Below are 19309 nucleotides of genomic sequence, written 5' to 3' on the forward strand. Positions count from 1 at the left end.
GTGATTCACATTGTATTTTTAATCTTAAATGTAGCATCATTTTCAAATGCGTATAGTGAAAAAAGTAAACAAAAAAAAATACACCCAAGCATCAAAGATTCCTCTGATAAATTAAGTCTTTAGTTTAATTTCTCTTAAAAGTTATAATTTAAACCGTAATTCCATACTGATAGTCATTCTTTAAAATTCATGTCAACCCACTGTTCTCACATTATGTGGCGAAAACCAAAATATGTATCCAATAGTACGTAAATAAATGGGTATCGGTAAGGAATTCAGTAATCAGATTGTAATTCGGGTTGCATGTACATAAACTACATCTACAGTTAACATAAACCAGTTCACTAGGTCTTACCATTTCTGTTGGGTTTGATCTAAAGGGACCTCAAAACCAAATGCTCGCCCCTTCAGCCGTGGGGGTGTTATAATGTACGGTCAATCCCACTATTCTTTGGTAAGAGTAGCCCAAGAGTTGGCGGTAGGTGGTGATGACTAGCTACCTTCTATTTAGTCTTGTACTGCTAAATTAGGGACGGCTAGCGCAAATAGCCCTCAAGTAGCTTTGCGCGAAATTCAAAACAAACAAACATAAGATATACAGGTTATTTTACAAAGGGATAACCATAGTTCCTCAAACCTTTTTCGTTATTTATAGTAGTCACCAAGCCGATTGTTTTATAATTATGTATCACTTCCTTTGATGTACATGTATAAAATAAATCACATGTGATCATAGAATTAGAGTGTCTTATTTTTATTGGTTGAAGGTATTTAGTTTATGAGCTATATAGTATGAATATTATAATTTTTAAAATTAATTATTTAGATATAACCCACTGCTGTGGTTTCTATACCATACATAGATAAAGCCAGGGAACTAATGAAATGTACTTAAAGTTGCAAGTTTTTCAATGTTCTTCTATGCAGTATAGAAACCACAGCCTGTATAAATAGTGATATGATCGACGGTAGCGAATCAGAACTACTTTTCAGAACTGCATGAAGAACATTGAAATAATTTGCATCTTTAAGTACATTTCATAAGTTCCCTGGCTTCTTTATCTTTGTATGGTATAGAAACCACAGCCTGTATAAATGCAGTGATGATCGACGGTAGCGAATCAGAACTACTTTTGACCTTATTTGGCGTTTCCTACGTGGTTTGATGCCACCAGCAATTGATCACTTTTAGGAAAGCATTTAACAGCCCTTACCGAGGAAAAAATTCGTACTGTAAGATAGTAAAGATGTATTCAGGTTGGGTATTTAAAATTTACTAAACTAGGAAAATCATCATATAAATAGTATTGAAAACAAAGGAATGCGAATCAAGTTGAGGAACCGGACAGTTGAGAATAAGATCTGAAAGATGTCTCAACCCACGAGCGCTAAGTAAACTGCAGCGTCTTGTAACACGTAAGTATCCACGAACATAAAAGTCAGCGGCAAATGTCGTCCGTGTATTCCAGGTAATATAACGCAACATAATCTAGTATAACTTCACCAAGATAAGGTTTTCAGTCAAACCTCAAACAGTTGAAGAAAGACAGCTATTCATGCTATTCTAAACGAAAACAGATCGATCAAGTGGTTGGACGCAGCACGATGAATGTCTTTACGATTAGTGTTTTGAAACAAGCGCTGTAGGTCATTCTCCAACGTTAGATGGATTATGAAAAGCAGTGAGGGAGAGTAGTGCGTTTTGGTATAACATTCTCATAAAGGTGTATTTTGCAATAGTAACTGCGCTGCAAGGCTATTGTAAACGTAAGACAGAGTATGATCGGACATAACAACGCCGACTATAACAAGGTTATGCAGTTAGAAAATCGATTGTAACATAAAGAACTCTATACATGAGAGTACACTAGTTTGTTACAATTACTTAGACAGAAAGCAATGGAAGTGAGTTTACCTTAAATACATCTAAGTGTCAAATGTATAGTAGTCTGCAAACTAGAAAAAGAAAAAACAAAGTGAATGTATGGAAAGTGTACTCGTACAAAACAAATATTGAACGTGAGACTAGTCCGGCGCACAGAATATAGAAGTGACACAAGTTATTTGTAATCGTATTAAATCGTTGAAATTTGGTATAAATTTTACGACAAAGTTCAGTTGTAACTGAAAATAATCTAGTTTTTTGACAAGCCTCCACTGTCTTTAATTAAGAAAAGTTGTAGGTAAGTCGTCTTTGTTTCTACCTAGAATATCTCGGTCTTCTTTTCGACACAGCGAGAGAAGTTTGTTTGTTTGATTGTTAATTTCGCGCAAAGCTACACGAGGCCTATCTGCGCCAGCTGTCCCTAATTTAGCATGTAAGGTTAGAGGAAAGGCAGCTAGTCATCACCGCCACCGCCGACTTTTGAGCTACTCTTTTCCAACGAATAGTGAATCGCGTCGCGCCCCCCCACGGCTGAAAGGACGAGCTGTTTGGTATGACGAGGATTAAATGCCGGCGGCCCTCAGATTATGAGTCGAGTGCCTTAGCCATCTGGTCATGCCGTGCTCTGTCGAGAGAAGTACATCCAGAAAGACGAGCTAAGTTAACCTCTAGTTTTGCCAGTTTAGTAACTACTTTTGTTCGAATATTGTAGAGCAGAAAAGGTATTCGTTGTTGAAAATCAAGAGGTGTTATATCACAAAAAATAAGTAAATTATCACAACTATCCTTTGAAGTTTCTAAAACAAACGATATTTCCTGTCCAACAAAGATTTTTTGTCAGCCTTTGGCGTGGTTTGGCGACGTGATTTTTCAAAGACGAAAAAATGTTCCTTTACGTTGCAGTAGCATCAAAACTATGATTTCTCAATATCTTAGGCTTATGTTTGGTTTCCAGAAACTGTTCTCCAGCATTCAAAATCAAAGTTAAGCTACTGTGGTCACCAATGGTTTAAAATTTCGTTCTGTCTTTTGTTTGAAACCATTTTTTTTTGAAAGCATAATATTGTCCTGCTCTCGAAAATTGTTTATTATTTGCAAGACTCCATTTTAACACAATTTACTATTATAAGAAAGCATAATATTGTCCTGCCCTCGAAAATTGTTTTATTATTTGCAAGACTCCATTTTAACACAATTTTTGTGTAATGTATATGGTTATAAGTAATTGTAGTAAGGTTCTCACGGTCCGATCAGGTATTAATCGTTGTCACGGTTGGTAGCCTATATGATCATCTTCAAACACAAACGTCATGCAAAAGTAGTCCACATCTTCCAGACAACATAATCAAGAAGGATCTCTATCTAGAAAAATGACATAATTCCTGGGTACACAAGTTGCTTTATGACATATCCTTTCAATCGTGGCCCCTCAAGCTATTCCCACGGGGACATTCTGGACAAATCATTCATTTGTGCGATCCGACTGTTAAAAATGGCGCTGAGAAACTATCATCCTCATAAGCTAGATGGGTTATGAAGGTATAAAAGGAAGACTGGTGTGCTTTGGATATGATAGCCTTTAAATTGAAGCTACCCTGGAGGGCAAGATGGACGATCGACAGATAAAACATTACTGAATATGGCTACTCTTTTAACTACGAATAGAGGGATTGACCATCATATTTTAAGGTTTTTATGGCTAAATATGCGAGCAAGTCTGGTGAGACGGGTATTTGAAACCGCGACCCTCACATTATAATCTGAGTCAAGCGTCCTAACTACCTCACCATGCTGAAACCCTTTACTGTCCTAACATTTATTGTTCATTTAGGGAATGAAAAAAAATAAGCTATTACGTAACCTCAAAAACTTAGCTCATTAACAATTCCTAGAACGTGGATTATATAATATAACAGGCGCAACAGTTACTTTTATCTTGAATAATTAGTCACTATTTGTGTTTATGTAATATAAATATCTAAATATACAGACAAAACATTTTGCTAAAAGAAATATTTGCATTTTCTTAAAATTCATGAAAATTAGTTTTGCTTCTTGTTTGCGCTGGTAAACTAATATTATATATTTCTTTTTTAAATATAATAAGTATATTTTTTATGTGGATGCTGAAGTATGGTTACAGTAATTAAATTTAAAAAGAATGGTTATATTGGTTCATATGTATATATATATATATATGATATATAAACTTAGTTTAACTTAATAATAGTCAATGTTTTCAACATCAAAAAACATCCCAAGTACTTTCTTGATTATGTATGTATCCATTAAAATAAGCCAACAGTTATATGAATTACATAACCATATTCTTTTGTTTCTTTTTGCAGTGATTAGACATCAAATACGATCTGGAAGATGAATCAAAAATCAAAACAGTCTGAAAATCTTACTTAGCTTACATAAGCCTACTCAACCTTTCAACAACACTGTATTATGTTAATATAATTACTATATTTTAGTTCGTGCTTTATATTGCAAACCTGTTACTTGACTTTAATAATTGGAACAGTAATTATGAAGTTTATAACTTTGTTTATAGTTGTATGAAACAGTAATCATGATATTAATAACTCTATAGTTGTATGGAACAGCAATAATAGTATTAATAACTTTGATTGTAATTGTACGAAACAGTAATCATCATATTAATAACTTTGATTGTAGTTTTATAGAACAATAATAATTATGTTTAATAAGTTTGATTCTATTTGTATGGAAGAGTAATCATGATATTAATAACTTTGATTGTGGTTGAGTGGAAGAGAGCAGTTATTACGCAATTGAAATGAAAAACAAGATTCCAATAAACAAGTTTCTTTCGTTAGAGTAAATATTGTACTTCTCTTTCTGTTAGTTTCCCGTTTGATTGGCTCACCTCCCATGTCCAACATGTCGACCTTCAATACGTGCAGTGTGGTTACAACATCTGAAACCAAGGCTGTCCAGTTTCCTCTATCACAACGACGTAAGAGACGAGTGCTGTTTACTAAAGCCCAGGTGTATGAACTGGAACGTCGCTTCAAGCAGCAAAACTACCTTTCTGCTCCAGAGCGAGAACACCTGGCTAACTTGATCCGTCTAACCCCTAATCAGGTTAAAATTTGGTTCCAGAATCACCGATACAAGTGCAAGAGACAGGCTAAAGAGAAGTCTATGACCGAGCACGAAACTCAACAGTCACAGCAATATGCCAATAAGAAAAGTCGCTGTGCCTGTGTTAGTTAAGGACGGCAAACCCTTTACAACCAGCTCGACACACCACCAAAGAATTGCACCAGTTAACAACAGAACTAGCAGTAACATGATTGTACCAGTTAACAACAGAACTAGCAGTAACATGATTGCACCAAAGTTACGTTTATCCGACCCACATCAATTTCAGACTATTCTTGAAGGTTCTCCAGATCTGATCGAGCCGTGTGCACAAAAGGCTGTATTAATAACAATTCCCACTCATTCTCACAATCTGCAGGGGTCTGCGGTCAACTCCTTGGTCCCCACAGTAGGCTAGACCTTGGTTCTGGACTGACTATGTCAAACAGTAACGTCTGTCAGACCTACCTTCAGATTGAAGGTAGAACGTGGTAATCATGGTTAATATTACTGACTGATCTTTGGTGGCTCTTTATTCCTTATAAGAAGAGCCAGTACTGTCGCAGTTATACATGTATACAAAAAATAGATTGTAAACATAAAACATTTCGAAAACCTTTATCATATTGGTTCTAAACTAGCTCTGAACGTGTGAACAACAAGACGAGCTTACGATATTTACCCGTACGAGTAAGGAGCAGCAGGAGATGCTATACAATATTTGTTCTGTGTTTAAGGTTCATCTAGGAATGATTTACAATGTTTATCTCTGAATATAAGGAGTAGAAGGGTTACTCTATAGTTCTGATGAACAGGATAATGAAAAGCACGAGACTGAACTGACAGAGTAGCAGCTGTAGTGTCAGCCGAACATGTGAACATCTGTAATGTAAAGGTAAAAAAGTGTGAGGTCTAAAGAACAGATGTATTTTGTGCATTTTGATATGTATCTCCAGTTCACTTGAAGTTTATTTTAGACGTATATTTCCAATGCTGTACACGTATCTGAACATGAATTACATACTTGGGTTCATAAAGTGTCTCTGTATTCAATATGCGGTGTGATGGTTGGTTGGTTTGTTCGTGTTTTTATTTTTTCCAGTTTTATACAATATTATCATAAAATATACTGTCACGAGATAACTCAGTTTCACGCATAGTAGGTATATAAATATGACATTTTATACAGTATTAACATTAAACTTGCTGCCACAAGATATCCCGGTATGAAATACACCAGACATACAGACATGGAAATATGTACAGTATTAACATTAAACTTACTGCCACAAGATATCCCGGTATGAAACACACCAGACATACAGACATGGCAATTTGTACAGTATTAACATTGAACTTACTGCCACAAGATATCCCGGTATGAAACACGCCAGACATAAAGACATGGCAATTTGTACAGTATTAACATTAAACTTGCTGCCACAAGATTTTTTCAGTACGAAACACGAGACATATAAATATAACATTTTAGGTACTGATACTCTGAGTCACGACCGATTGATGCTGTATGTTATGTTTAAGACATACTTTTCTAGTTCCTAATGATTTTCTGAATCATAACAGATTGAGCTATCCAGTAATATGTTTAAGACATACTTTTATTATTCTTACTGATTCTCTGAGGTAACGACCGATTGAGCTATATACTGTAGTATGTTTAAGACATACTTTTCTTGTTCCTAATGATTCTCTGAGTCACGACCGATTGTCCATGTACATTATTAATATGTACTCAGCAAATATCATCTTTATTTTTATGGGATTACAGTAACGTACGCCTTGATTTGTCACAGTTGGTTTTGTGTGAAAAGCACGTTCATGTGTATTTGAAATATTAAGATGTGTGAAAGACACGTACATGTGTGTCTGAAGTGATGACCGGAACAGTTAAAATATATAATTGTTTGAGAGTTACCTTGAAAAAAAAAAAAAAATCAAACTTTAATATCTGTAAAACCAAATTATTTAGACTGTAGAGGTGAAACTTGGCATAATAATGATTTTATAAAAAAAGCGGCATGGTCAGATAGTTAAGGCACTCGACTCATAATCCGAGGGTTGCGGGTCTGAATTCCCGTCATACAAAACATGTTCGCCCTTTTAGCCATGGGGCGTTATAATTTGACGTTAAATCCCACTATTCGTTTGTAAAAGAGTAGCTCAAGAGTCGGCAATTGGTGGTGATGACTAGCTGCCATCCCTCTAGTCTTGCACTACAAAATTAGGGACGGCTAAGCAGATAGCCCTCGTGTAGCTTTGCGCGAAATTCAAAAAACAAAGAAATTTCATAAAACATTAACGACATATATATGATTTACGTTAACATAAAAGGTTTATATGACTTATAATATCAAACTGATAATAGAAATTGTTTAGGATACGGCTAGTTTAAAACTGCATATGTATTAATATATGACTGTTTTATTATTGATGACTAACACGTTTGGTTCTTTAGTACTTCATCTTCTCGATGTTTTGGTCAAAGCTATGTGTAAATTTTAAAATACGTATTAATTTCTTAAACTAGAAGTATTATATATAATCATATTAACCTATCAGCTCATGGTATTTTGTGCTAATGGCACGAGAAACTCAGAGAAGATGAAAACAAAATGCAACTCATAAAATTATTCCGGTTTACACTATAAGTCGCCACATCCTAGCGTCAGTCATTAAAACTAATTTGATACCTATTCTTATTAGAGTTTAAAATAACGACTCGTAGAATGTTTATCTCGTACAATAGAGTCGTTTCATGTTCTGTGGACGTTTCATATTGTAAAGAATCAGTTCGTAAATGCAACACATATTTCGTAAACAATTACAGTATTATTTTGAATTTAAGACGCCCACTAATTTTACACACATCTCACTTTTAAAAAAGCGATTTTCAGGAAATATAATTGCATGATAATTAGCAAGGAGTGAATATGTTTTAAAATAGTTTATTAACGAATCAAAATAATATTAATAATGTATTTAAAATAAAATATAGTTAACTTAAATAAAATATACAGGAAATTTAAAATTCGCATTACAATAATGTTTCTTCCTGCTTTCTTTATTTAATCAGGATGATATTACAATGTTTCTTCTGACTCACTGTTATATTCTGAAGTTGAAGCATCTTCATCATTTGTTCCAACAAATGTCATCTTGCGTTCCATCTTTCGCATCTTCAAAATCTGATGGCAATTTTTGACTAATTATTGTACTTCTCTTTTCATAAATTTCTCACACCAGTTACAACTAGCTCCTTGAAAGAAATACCACTATTCCCTGCTCATTCTTTTGCTTTTAACATTAAGACTTCTCTCGTTACAGGCAGTCCTTTATTTCGTAACTCTGAAATACTTTAAAACAGCGGCATCAATTTCAGGATGTCTTCCTTTTTTGGGTGCCAGAAACTGACTTTGCAATTTTCCTGCAAGAAAACAACTTGGTTTTCACACCACGTTAACGATGTACACTTGCCTCTCTCACTGTACACGTTTTACCTGCTGCGCGACTGCCAATCTGTTCGGTGTAGAAAACAGCTTTTCTTTTAAATTTGGTATCGTACGTAAAACGCTTTTCCATGGGTAAAAAACGCGCTAAAAATAAAAAAAACACAATAAAATAGCGTCTGTACAACATGAAAGTCAGACAAAGACTGAGGACAACAATATTCAATTATACTGTTAGAGGCGCTGTCATCGGCAAATTTGACGTTTTGTACGTGTTTTGTTTAGTCTTTCTAAGCTAATTTTTGTTCGAGGAAAATGATGTTTTTGAAACTTTCAAAGAGTGAAAAGTTATACCTCGAATTTAAGACGAACCCTAATTTTCAGTTCGGAAAAATGTGAAAAAAGGTGCGTCTTAAATTGAAGTAATACAGTATACCATATATATATTTCCAAAATGATAATACACTTATCATATTATATTTATATTCCGCATAGTACAACTGAACTATGCCAAGCGTATATTTCATATTTCGAAGACTTATCTTGCACTGTATTTTTTTATATATTGTTAGTTACTTCATATTTAATGAGAATGAAGTTGTGATTTCAAACTGAAGGAAATAAGTATTAATATGAACCACTTGAAAAAGAACCATCTTTCAAACAGAATGAAATCATAGACGTCTACGAGGTGAAACCTTTTAAATTTTATATAATTACTTAGTTTGTTTAGTGTTACCTCTCAGTAAAGTACTAAATTATTTTATACGTCTACGAGGAAAAATATTACAACTGTTATATAACAGTGTTCTAAATCATCTTTCAGCGAAGTATTAAATAATTTGATATATTTACGACATGCAATTTTCTTGTTTATGTACTCACATCAGATTATTCAAATCTTCTTGAAATAGTTTAATGTGCAGCTTATAATGTAAATGATTGATATATATATATGTGTGTGTGTGTATATTATCTTTAAAACTAGTGTTATTAGTGTGCAGCTTGTTTATTATGACGTAATTTTCAAATGTCAACAGAATTAACCTCAAACGGTTGAGAGTAAAATATTCAGCATGAAAAGAGCTATTATTATTTCTCATAACTATTTGATAACATTTTGCAATAAGTCTGTATATGCAGTCATATTTCTGCAAAAGCTTATAACACCTGCAGTAAGCACATACTTTTTTTATAGAAGACACACAACGCGTGGTGGTTTATAAGCAGTCGTTTCTCTGTCCTAAAACAGAAAAACATGTCTTAAACATACTACATTATAGCTCAATCGGTCGTGACTCAGAGAATCAGTAGGAACCAGAAAAGTTTGTCTTAAACATACTACAGTATAGCTCAATCTGTTATGACTTAGAGAATCATTAGGAACCAGAAAGTTTGTCTTAAACATACTACAGGTATAGCTCAATCTGTTATGACTTAGAGAATCATTAGGAACCTGGATGGCAAGTCTTTTAAACATCACCGGTTAACATTATTACTTACTCTGGAGGTACTAGAAAAACATTTTAGATGTATTGTATACTGATGTAGTAGTTCAGATAAGATATGGAGTGCATTTGACAAGACTAATCTTCATCTGCACAAAGGCATCAAGAATATAACATTATATTAGGTAGAGTGCTATTTAAAACATAATTATTTTAAACAATGTATTCCTACACCGAAAATTACCAATAACATCTGCTGTTGACCAATAAGATCCATTTAACCGTAGGTTAAATGCAGCAACATTACACACATAAAACCAAATTTGTTACATTAACCTCATAACAATTCTTTGAGGAATGTAGTCGTTCAGAAGGATCGTTATTGGTCTATTTCATGACATCAAATGTACTTTCAGCTGCAGAAGTGTTTCATCCTGATATTCACTTTTGTTGAGGGGGTCACATATACAGCTTTTGTTATTTACATCTAAATATAAATATTTGAAATAACTAACATATACATAAAATATTTTTTGTAGAACGTAACACTTTGTCACGGAACAGTTTATTCATTCACTTAATGGTTCTGGGTGATGATAAATTAAAAACTAATGGCACATCTGTAATATATATATATATATACACACCAGAATTATGAAAGAAGGAGAGGCAATGCGATCAAATGTACAGGTTTGGAAACTGTTGACAGTTTTGTACTTAGTTTCACGTTCTTCGTCTAGGGAACAACTAAATAGAATCTAGTCACCGCTCTGCAGCCAGACTCCTCCCTTGGATGAGAACTCTAGGGAACAACTAGGTAGAATCTAGTCACCGCCCCACAGCCAGAATCCTCCCTTGGATGAGAACTCTAGGAAACAACTAGGTAGAATCTAGTTACCGCCCCGTAGCTAGACTCCTCCCTTGGATGAGAACTCTAGGGAACAACTAGGTAGAATCTAGTCACCGCCCCGCAGCCATCACTGGTTGCCTCTTTTACCGTGCAGGAGTGATGTGTGAATACTTGTGGTGAGCTACCGTGCTTCTCTGTGTGAGTAATAGCCTCTTAATGAATTTTATGCATTTAATACATGGGTATATATATATACACACACACGTATATATCTTTAAACCAATGAATCACAAATTTATTAGAATCGAGTCTATGTTTTATCTTGTATCAGTTAGCACAGAACTAACCCTCTCTTTATATATTTTTATATTTACATTTAACGATTTTGGAATTGCATGATTTTAATGAGGATAGTGTTACTATCTACCATGCTGTACGGTATTGGTAAGTATAGTGTCACTAATTTCTAATTATTAGTCATACTTTTGTCGTTCTTCAATTGGTTCCCAAAGAAACTACATGAATATTCCCCGTGTAAAACAATAAAACATGGAAACGTTCAAACATTGAATGAATATGGTTTTATAAAGTATAGAAATATTTCTGTTAAAACAACCTGTTGTAAAGTGTATCAAGGTAAGTTTTACAACACGAAACAAAATAAATTAGGTAAAAAAAATATCTTCCATCAATCTTCAAGCACTTCAGTCATCTTTAAAATGTACCGGTAAACAATAAAACATATTACTGGTTAGAGCGGATAATACTCAAAACTTCGCCATCTTAAAACAAATTTTATGATGAATGTTGAATAAGACAACTAGTTAGCGTATATTTTTTAACTCTTGCTATGGGTTTAAAAAATAGGTTATTGTTTATTGTATATCTCTTAACTTTCTGCTAACGTTAAAATTATTTTGATAAACAGTCCTGAAAATGATTTTGATGAGCCTAAACGAGGATTAACGTGTAATGTATACATTTTGAAATATTTGCCATCTCTAAAAGTAGGGCTCATTAATTTATATTTGCACCATGATTATTACCTTTAAAACGGGTTTGACTAGCATTAAACAGGACTATTGGTTCGACTATATTCTCCAACTGTTTTTATTTCTTAAAACGGTTTTTACGAGATTAAATCCAGGAATACTGGATTGTGTACATTCTCAGATTTTCGTAATAATTAAAACAACACTGATGAGCTTAAAACAAGATTACGTAGCTGAAATATATTCCACAAAGATTTCCACGCCTTAAAAAGGTTTTCTTAAGCTTAAAACAAGATTATTGGTTCGTATATATTATCCATATATAGAGAAATATCGTTGGTTAATGTAGGGGTTCCCAAACTTTCTCAACATGAGGTCTCTCAGAACATTTTTCATCTTGACTGTGGCCTCACACGAAATGAATCTGTTGTTAAAGACTATGTTAGTAATATTGTGGATACAGTATATTTGCCTCGCTACGACAGATTTCTGCGGCCGTTTTTGTAGAACTTCTAGTGTAACGCGTATCTCAGGATGTTTTCCATCATTAAAACTCTCTTAACGAGCTTCCAATGACATTGCTAGTTAGGATATGTTCCCAACATTTTTGAAACAGGAAAATGATTTTTTAAATATATTCTCAAACTCTTTGCCATATTTTAAACGTTTTTAACGAAACTAAAACATTATTAGTTATTGTATATCCCTAATATGTTTTACCACTTACCGCTTTTGATGAACGTAAAACAGTATTATGGGTCAGTACACAGTTTCTAAAATTATTGCTGTCCTTAAAACGGTTACTGATTTGCGTATATATTGGAGACTTTTGAAAGAGTTTTGATGTGTATAACAAACATTTGCTATAACAGAAATTCTTGTAATACCCATATGACAAAAGTAAACAATAATGTAATTCGTTTTACGTTGTAACTTAATTATATAATTTAAATTATTAGACGACATGTATTTTTTTTTACTATGTGTATAAATTATCCGAAGCTGTTATTTTCGTAACAAATAACTTGCGTTAGTTTTTAAACATTCAACGAAATAAAATAAAAACAAGGAAATATTTCTATACGTTTTTTCAGTTGGTTTTTTTAATTTCGCACAAAGCTATTCGAGGGCTATCTGTGCTAGCCGTCCCTAATTTAGTAGTGTAAGACTAGAGTGAAGGCAGCTAGTCATCACTACCCACCGCCAACTCTTGGGCTACTCTTTAAACAACGAATAGTGGGACTGACCGTCACATTATAACGTTCCTACGGCTGAAAGGGCGAGCATGTTTGGCGCAACGGGAATGCGAACCCGCGACCCTCGGATTACGAGTCGCACGCCTTAACACGCTTGGCCATGCCGGGCACTCTATTTATATAATTAATTTTTAAAAATACATACGAATATTATGCAACATTATACTGATTGCAATATATAAATTTTGGGAGTATTAGTTGGTATATTTGATAGATATTACATGTGTCTAATGAAATATATGCCTGAAGGTTTAATTTGGCTTGTTTTTGTTTCTGGAAGTTAATTAGTTGCTCTTTAGGATCGATACCATTTGTTTGACTAATAACATAAAAATAGTATTCAGTTGTTTATTAAATGACAAACCCTAGCATTAACTGCTTCTAGATACAAGTTCGTTAAAACGTTTAGAAGTTTAAGAAATTAAGGAGAGATTGTTTGTTGTGGAACGCAAGGGTACACAATGGTCCATATCTGTTGTGCTCACTTTAGGAATATAACTCTAAATATTAGTGTTATAAGCCCTTAAAGATTGAAGCTGAAACACAGAGAGATTATAAAAGGAGAGACAAGATATTTATTGATCCATGCATACTGGTTGTTTATAGTTAATTAAAGACAACAGTTAGAAACAACAAAAGTGTAGAAGTAACAAAATCAACACAAAATCTTGAATTTAACCTAATAAACCTTTTTTTTTTTAAACTATGTTAAAAACAAATCTCAATGAAACAAAGTTGGTTTGTTGAGTAGCCATTGTTCTAAAACTCGAAGAGTTGAAAAAAGGTTTTGAGAACAACCGTCTCTGGATAAATTAAGAAGTATCAAGTTGGTCTATTAAGAACAATTGGTTTCTTTAATATTGAATGTTCCTTAGGCTGTGAGAATACGATAAATTCAAGTTGTTTAGTTATAAAAAAATAACTTTGTGCTGAGTGAATAAATGACCAATAATATCTACCCGTTGAATGTTCCTTGCTTAGTATCAGGAACATGAACCTCTTCTGTGAAAGTTGATTTGCTCTGAGAAATTAAAACAGTTAAATTTTGGTCTATTGAATACATCCTACACAGGAAGTATTTAGACTTTCAAGTTCGCCTGTTGAAAATACATTGTTCTGGAAATGAAGAAAATGACTTCACCTTGTCCTGTTGAGGAAAACAAACAAACAAAGTTCTCTAAGTATGAAACAGATTATGTATACTGCTCTAGCAGTATAATTATAACTTTAACATGGGCTACTTTAGGAATATATGGGGATTGTAATTTATCCTCTTAGAAATATATTGTTTTGAAAATACAAAGAAAACTTCGAAGCGTGCTGTGAAGAGTAGATTGCTCTAGGAATATAAAGAGAGAAAGAAATTACCATGTTCGATGTTTCCTGCTTTGTGCGTATTTCAAGCTGATTATTGGTACATGAAAGGCACTTTTAATCGATCATTTGTATAAACTTTGATCTGGAAGCACATGGAGACTTCATGATTGGCTGTTACCGAGAGTCTGTTGTGGGAATATGAAATTTAAGATTACATAGAAACTTTCAAGATAGAACGTAAAGAACAACTCACCTTAGGAGTGAAAAAAATATTCATCCTAACCATTTCATGTTACTCCATTAGTTAAGAAACATGTGTTTGAAGTTTACGTTTTATGCTAGTCCAGCCATACTTCGACGGGTTTTTTTTAGCTAAGGAAAGCATGGTAGTCTACTATATTCTCTGATAGCCTATTACTAGTTACAAAACCAAGATGCTTCAACTTCAATTTAATGTTAATCTTTTGTGACAACTTAAGACCTTGGTAAAAAGAACATGTTTCAGATTTTAGATTCTTAAAGCACTAAATAAAATACACTGTTTGAGTTTTTGCTTGACATGAATAGCACAAAAATTAAAATGCGATGTTTTTACCTTTGTTATGTAACTTAAGTGCTACTGCTACTTAACTGTGTGGGAAATCTTAAAAGGTGTAGCATTTGTTGTTTAGTTTGGTACTTTATGCTTACTTGTGTAGCACAGAATAGCACTGTGAGATTTTGTTTTTCTGCACTTTTTTGTGTGTATCAGAAAACTATATTGTTAAATCAAAATGATTTAGTTTTATCCTGTAAAAGAAAAAAAAATGCTTTCTTACCTTTAAAAGCGATATAATATCTTTCATAACTATCGTAATGTTTCATTCTTGAGTTTTACTGAGAAATAATAAATAGTGGAGTTCACATTCACTTTTAATTTAAAATATCCATTTTTGAAATGGCACATCGATATGTCTATGGACTTCAGATGGTTGAGACCGGATTTTGGTGCTCGTGATGGACAGAGCAAAAATAGCACATTAAGTAGCTATTTACTTATCCATAAAGAAACAAAGTGTTTCAAAAAATTATTTTTTCACCAAACGTACCATGCAGTACTTTGTTGTTTTTTTAAATTGCGAATTTTTCCCCGTATTATTGGTGTAGAAACACACACATACACACACTTCTGACGTACTCCTTTCAAAATGGAATTATTTTTATTAAACTTCCAATATTTAATTCAAGATCTGTAGTAAAATTTCCAGCGATATTAAATATTATTTTACTTCTTGAGAAAAGAACGTTAATACAAGGACTTGAGATATTCTTCAATTTAGAATTTTATTTTACAAAATTTAACCGATTTTAAAATTTGTTATTATTTCGTATAAGAAACATTTTTGAGTTTTAGCTTTAAAAAATGACATATTTTACATGAAAATAGTAACGTTTAATTTTTGAGTTTTGCTAATACATAAACGGACTACGCGATTTCGCATTTATTCTGATTTAAAATATGCAGTTGTCTCTGTATCTGAAAAAAACACAATTTTCCCACCAAACTACCATATATTTTGTGATGAATTTTATTTTGATATTAAAGGCCTACTAAGATGTGTTTCATGTACGTTTTACAAAATGTAACTATTTTCATCAAAATCGATAATAATTAAACCACGATATGTGGTGTAAATTCCCTTGTGTTAGTTATTTATATACTTCCAAAAAACGAAAGTTGGTAAAGAGGCTACAAAAAGGGAAATTGTAGTACAAAATTCTTACACGTAGAGGGTTATTATAGATTATTATTATAGCTCCTACCAAAATTTAGCCCATTATTAGTTTTGTTTCTAAACTGGAAAGGAGAAATTTGTTTTGTTTTTAGTTTTAAGAGTAAAATAATGTTTTCATTAAAGTTTTGAGACTTAATTTTAAACGTTATGTAAGAAATAAAGGATATCGGAGATTTCACACTGAATTTTGATTTAAAATACCCAATTTTTTCCATGTTTAAGAAACAATAATTTTTCTTTTAATTGTGGGAAAGAAAATTTGTTTTTTTTTCTTTTAAAAGCAGTATAATATTTTTCATTAACTGTCATAATATTTCATTCTTGAGTTTTTAAGAAATAAAGAGAATTGGAGATTTCACGCTTAATTTTGCTTTCATAATACTCACTCTTTGGCGAGTTTGATATAAATTCCAGTGGCACAGTGGTATGTCTGCAAACTTACAACGCTAGAATCCGGGTTTTGACACCCGTGATGAGCAGAGCACAGATAGCTCTTTGTGTAGCTTTAAGCTTAACTACAAATAAACAAACAAATACATTTTAACCTCTTAAGTTGGAGTTTAAGGATTTTGTTTGAAGCTAATAGACTCAATACAAACTTCGCGTTCGCGTGTGCCTGAGAATATTTAAAGCTACAATATTCTAAATGCATAAAAAAAGTAACTGATCTTTACTAACCGATTTACTCAGTATATGATCGATCTCACTAAAATGAGTTTTCATACCACCAGTACCTTAAAGAAGATTTAAGCAAATTTGAATATGGGAGAAGTACTACGAGGTCTGTTAAAAAAATATGTGGACTGACGTCATAAAACAAAATGTACTTTATTTAGAAGTTACAGGTCTGGGACCCCTTCAAAGTACTCTCCTCCCCAACGCACACACTTACCCCAACGGTGTTTCCACTTGTTGAAACAGTCCTGGTACGCTTCTTTTGTAATGTCTTCCAGCTCCTTCGTCGCATTTGCCTTAATCTCGGGAATCGTCTCAAATCTTCTTCCTTTCAAGGGTCTTTGAATTTGGAGAACAAGAAAAATCGCAAGGAGCAAGGTCAGGTGAGTAGTAGGGGGGAGGGGAAGAACAGTGATGGAGTGTTTGGCCAAAAACGCACGAGTTCTGAGGGCTGAATTTCGCAGCAACGCGTTGCAATTTCAATTTTTCGGTCAAAATCTTGTAACAAGATCCAACTGATATCCCACACTCTTCAGCAAGCTCCCTGACAGTCAGACGTCGATTTGCCTGCACTAGAATGTTAATTTTGTCGACGTGTGGGTCGTCAGTTGATGTGGAAGGACGTCCAGGACGCTCATCATCTTCAATGGACTGTCGACCATTCTTAAAACGTTTATGTCACTTGAAACATGCCGTACGCTTCACAGCAACATAATCGTAAGCCATGTTAAGCATAGCAAAAGTTTCAGTCGCAGATTTTCCAAGTTTAACACAAAATTTCACAGCAAGTCGTTGCTCCTTCAGGTCATTCATTCTGAAATCCGCCAAACAAAAAAATCGCACTTCACTTAAAACCGCGTAGCTAATACACAAATGAAGATATCTGCAATCAAATGGCGTCGTAATCAGCTGATCTGGGCGAACCTAGCGACACTAAGCGGATTCCCCTGAACCAACTGGAGCCGCGCAATTCAAACAGTCCGCGTATTTTTTTTGAACAGCCCTCGTATACAGGGCAGCATTATTTCCATCACACAGCTGTGAAAATACAAAGCTGTAAGAACATAAATCGTTTTCTATTTTAGTAATGAACTGTGTTTGTTGTTTCAGTTATAGAAATTGATATTGAGTGTTTATAGCCTTGATATTCGGTCATGGGATAGCCATAAATTATTGTAGTTCCTGTGCACACTAGTACATAAATTATTGCAACAAAGAACATTATTTACTTTAATGTAAATCTATCGTGACCCATGAAGATAGGACATACTGCATTCTTCAAATATGTTATTTTCGTACTACTAATACAAAAAATGAACTTTAAGTATCTTCTTAAAAGGAATTATTTTCATCAATAGTTAAGCTATGATATGCGGTGAAAATTCCAGGTATAGTAGATATTTATCTACCTCAAAAAAAATTAAGTTAATTAAAACTAAAGTTAACTAGCTGGAATATATTTCACTGCAATTAATTCTTTACAATATTTAAAGGTAAGTTTTGAACTCATAAATTGTGTACTGTAACACATTTGTACAAAGCATGAAACAGACGAGTTGTAAAAATATGATGTGTTGATGAAGTACAGAAACAAATAATGGCCCAGTTTCAAAATATACAATATACTCATAGTTAAATTATTTAGCTTTATTATGATGAGATCTAGATGGTGGACAGGAATGACATATGATACTTTATTTATTTATGGACAGAATTAATTGATAATAAGATGTTCACACATCCTAATCTCTACCAACTGTATGCAGAAGTACGACGTGACATTCACTTATTATTGTCTTCTGTATTATAGCAAACAAATCGTGTTTTGCATAACAGTTGTTTTAAATGTTAGTATTGTCTCAAGTTTTTATAACATATTTTCATAGAAAAGTTTAAAAGTTCTTATTTTATTCTTTTATTCAAAATGTAATTTTTCTAACTCTACTGTATAAATTGTAAATTTAGGCGTTCATTTAATGAAACCTTTCTTAAGTTATAGTAATTACACTTTACTAGTTATAAATTTAATTTATGTATTAACGGGTTTGTATTATATCAGCAACAACAGCGCCCTTTTAACTAAATGTATCTCTTGAATCAAGACCACTCCAATAGAGGGAAACACTTGACATGTGCACACTGAGGTAGCCAAGGGGAACATTTCGACATAACCAGGTTAAATTACATTATGTTTTCCTCTTGTTAACAAGATAACAAAAAAAATTGAATTTGGTAATGGACCACAATTTTTTTCCACAAGCATATTACATTTGACATCTGTTTTCATGAGAAGTATGGCTGACTAAAATGGAATCACGGTAATCCTATTCCACTGCAAATTTTCCAGGTCTTCTGATGCAGCTCCATTAAACATTTTGTGTCTGTATTCTGCCTACCTAAACATGGTCTTGAAAAGAGAGTTCTCGCACAATCTGAAGTTTGTAACAGGTTTTGCCATAGTGCCGTCGGTCTCGCTAGCTGTACCAGTACTCGAGCATATCTAATCTTGTAACTGGAGCAGTTAGAAATT

General features: G+C 33.4%; 1 protein-coding gene and 1 pseudogene across 1 annotated transcript in view; both read left to right on the plus strand.

Annotated features, from left to right (window-relative positions):
- LOC143251572 (uncharacterized protein CG43867-like) overlaps positions 1-19309 on the plus strand; it is a 281765-nt gene that overhangs the window by 87817 nt on the left and 174639 nt on the right. The window lies entirely within an intron of this gene.
- Positions 4749-5720, plus strand: LOC143250554 (uncharacterized; annotated as a pseudogene).

Source organism: Tachypleus tridentatus, chromosome 1 (assembly GCF_004210375.1).
Source record: "Tachypleus tridentatus isolate NWPU-2018 chromosome 1, ASM421037v1, whole genome shotgun sequence".
NCBI classification, from domain to species: domain Eukaryota; kingdom Metazoa; phylum Arthropoda; class Merostomata; order Xiphosura; family Limulidae; genus Tachypleus; species Tachypleus tridentatus.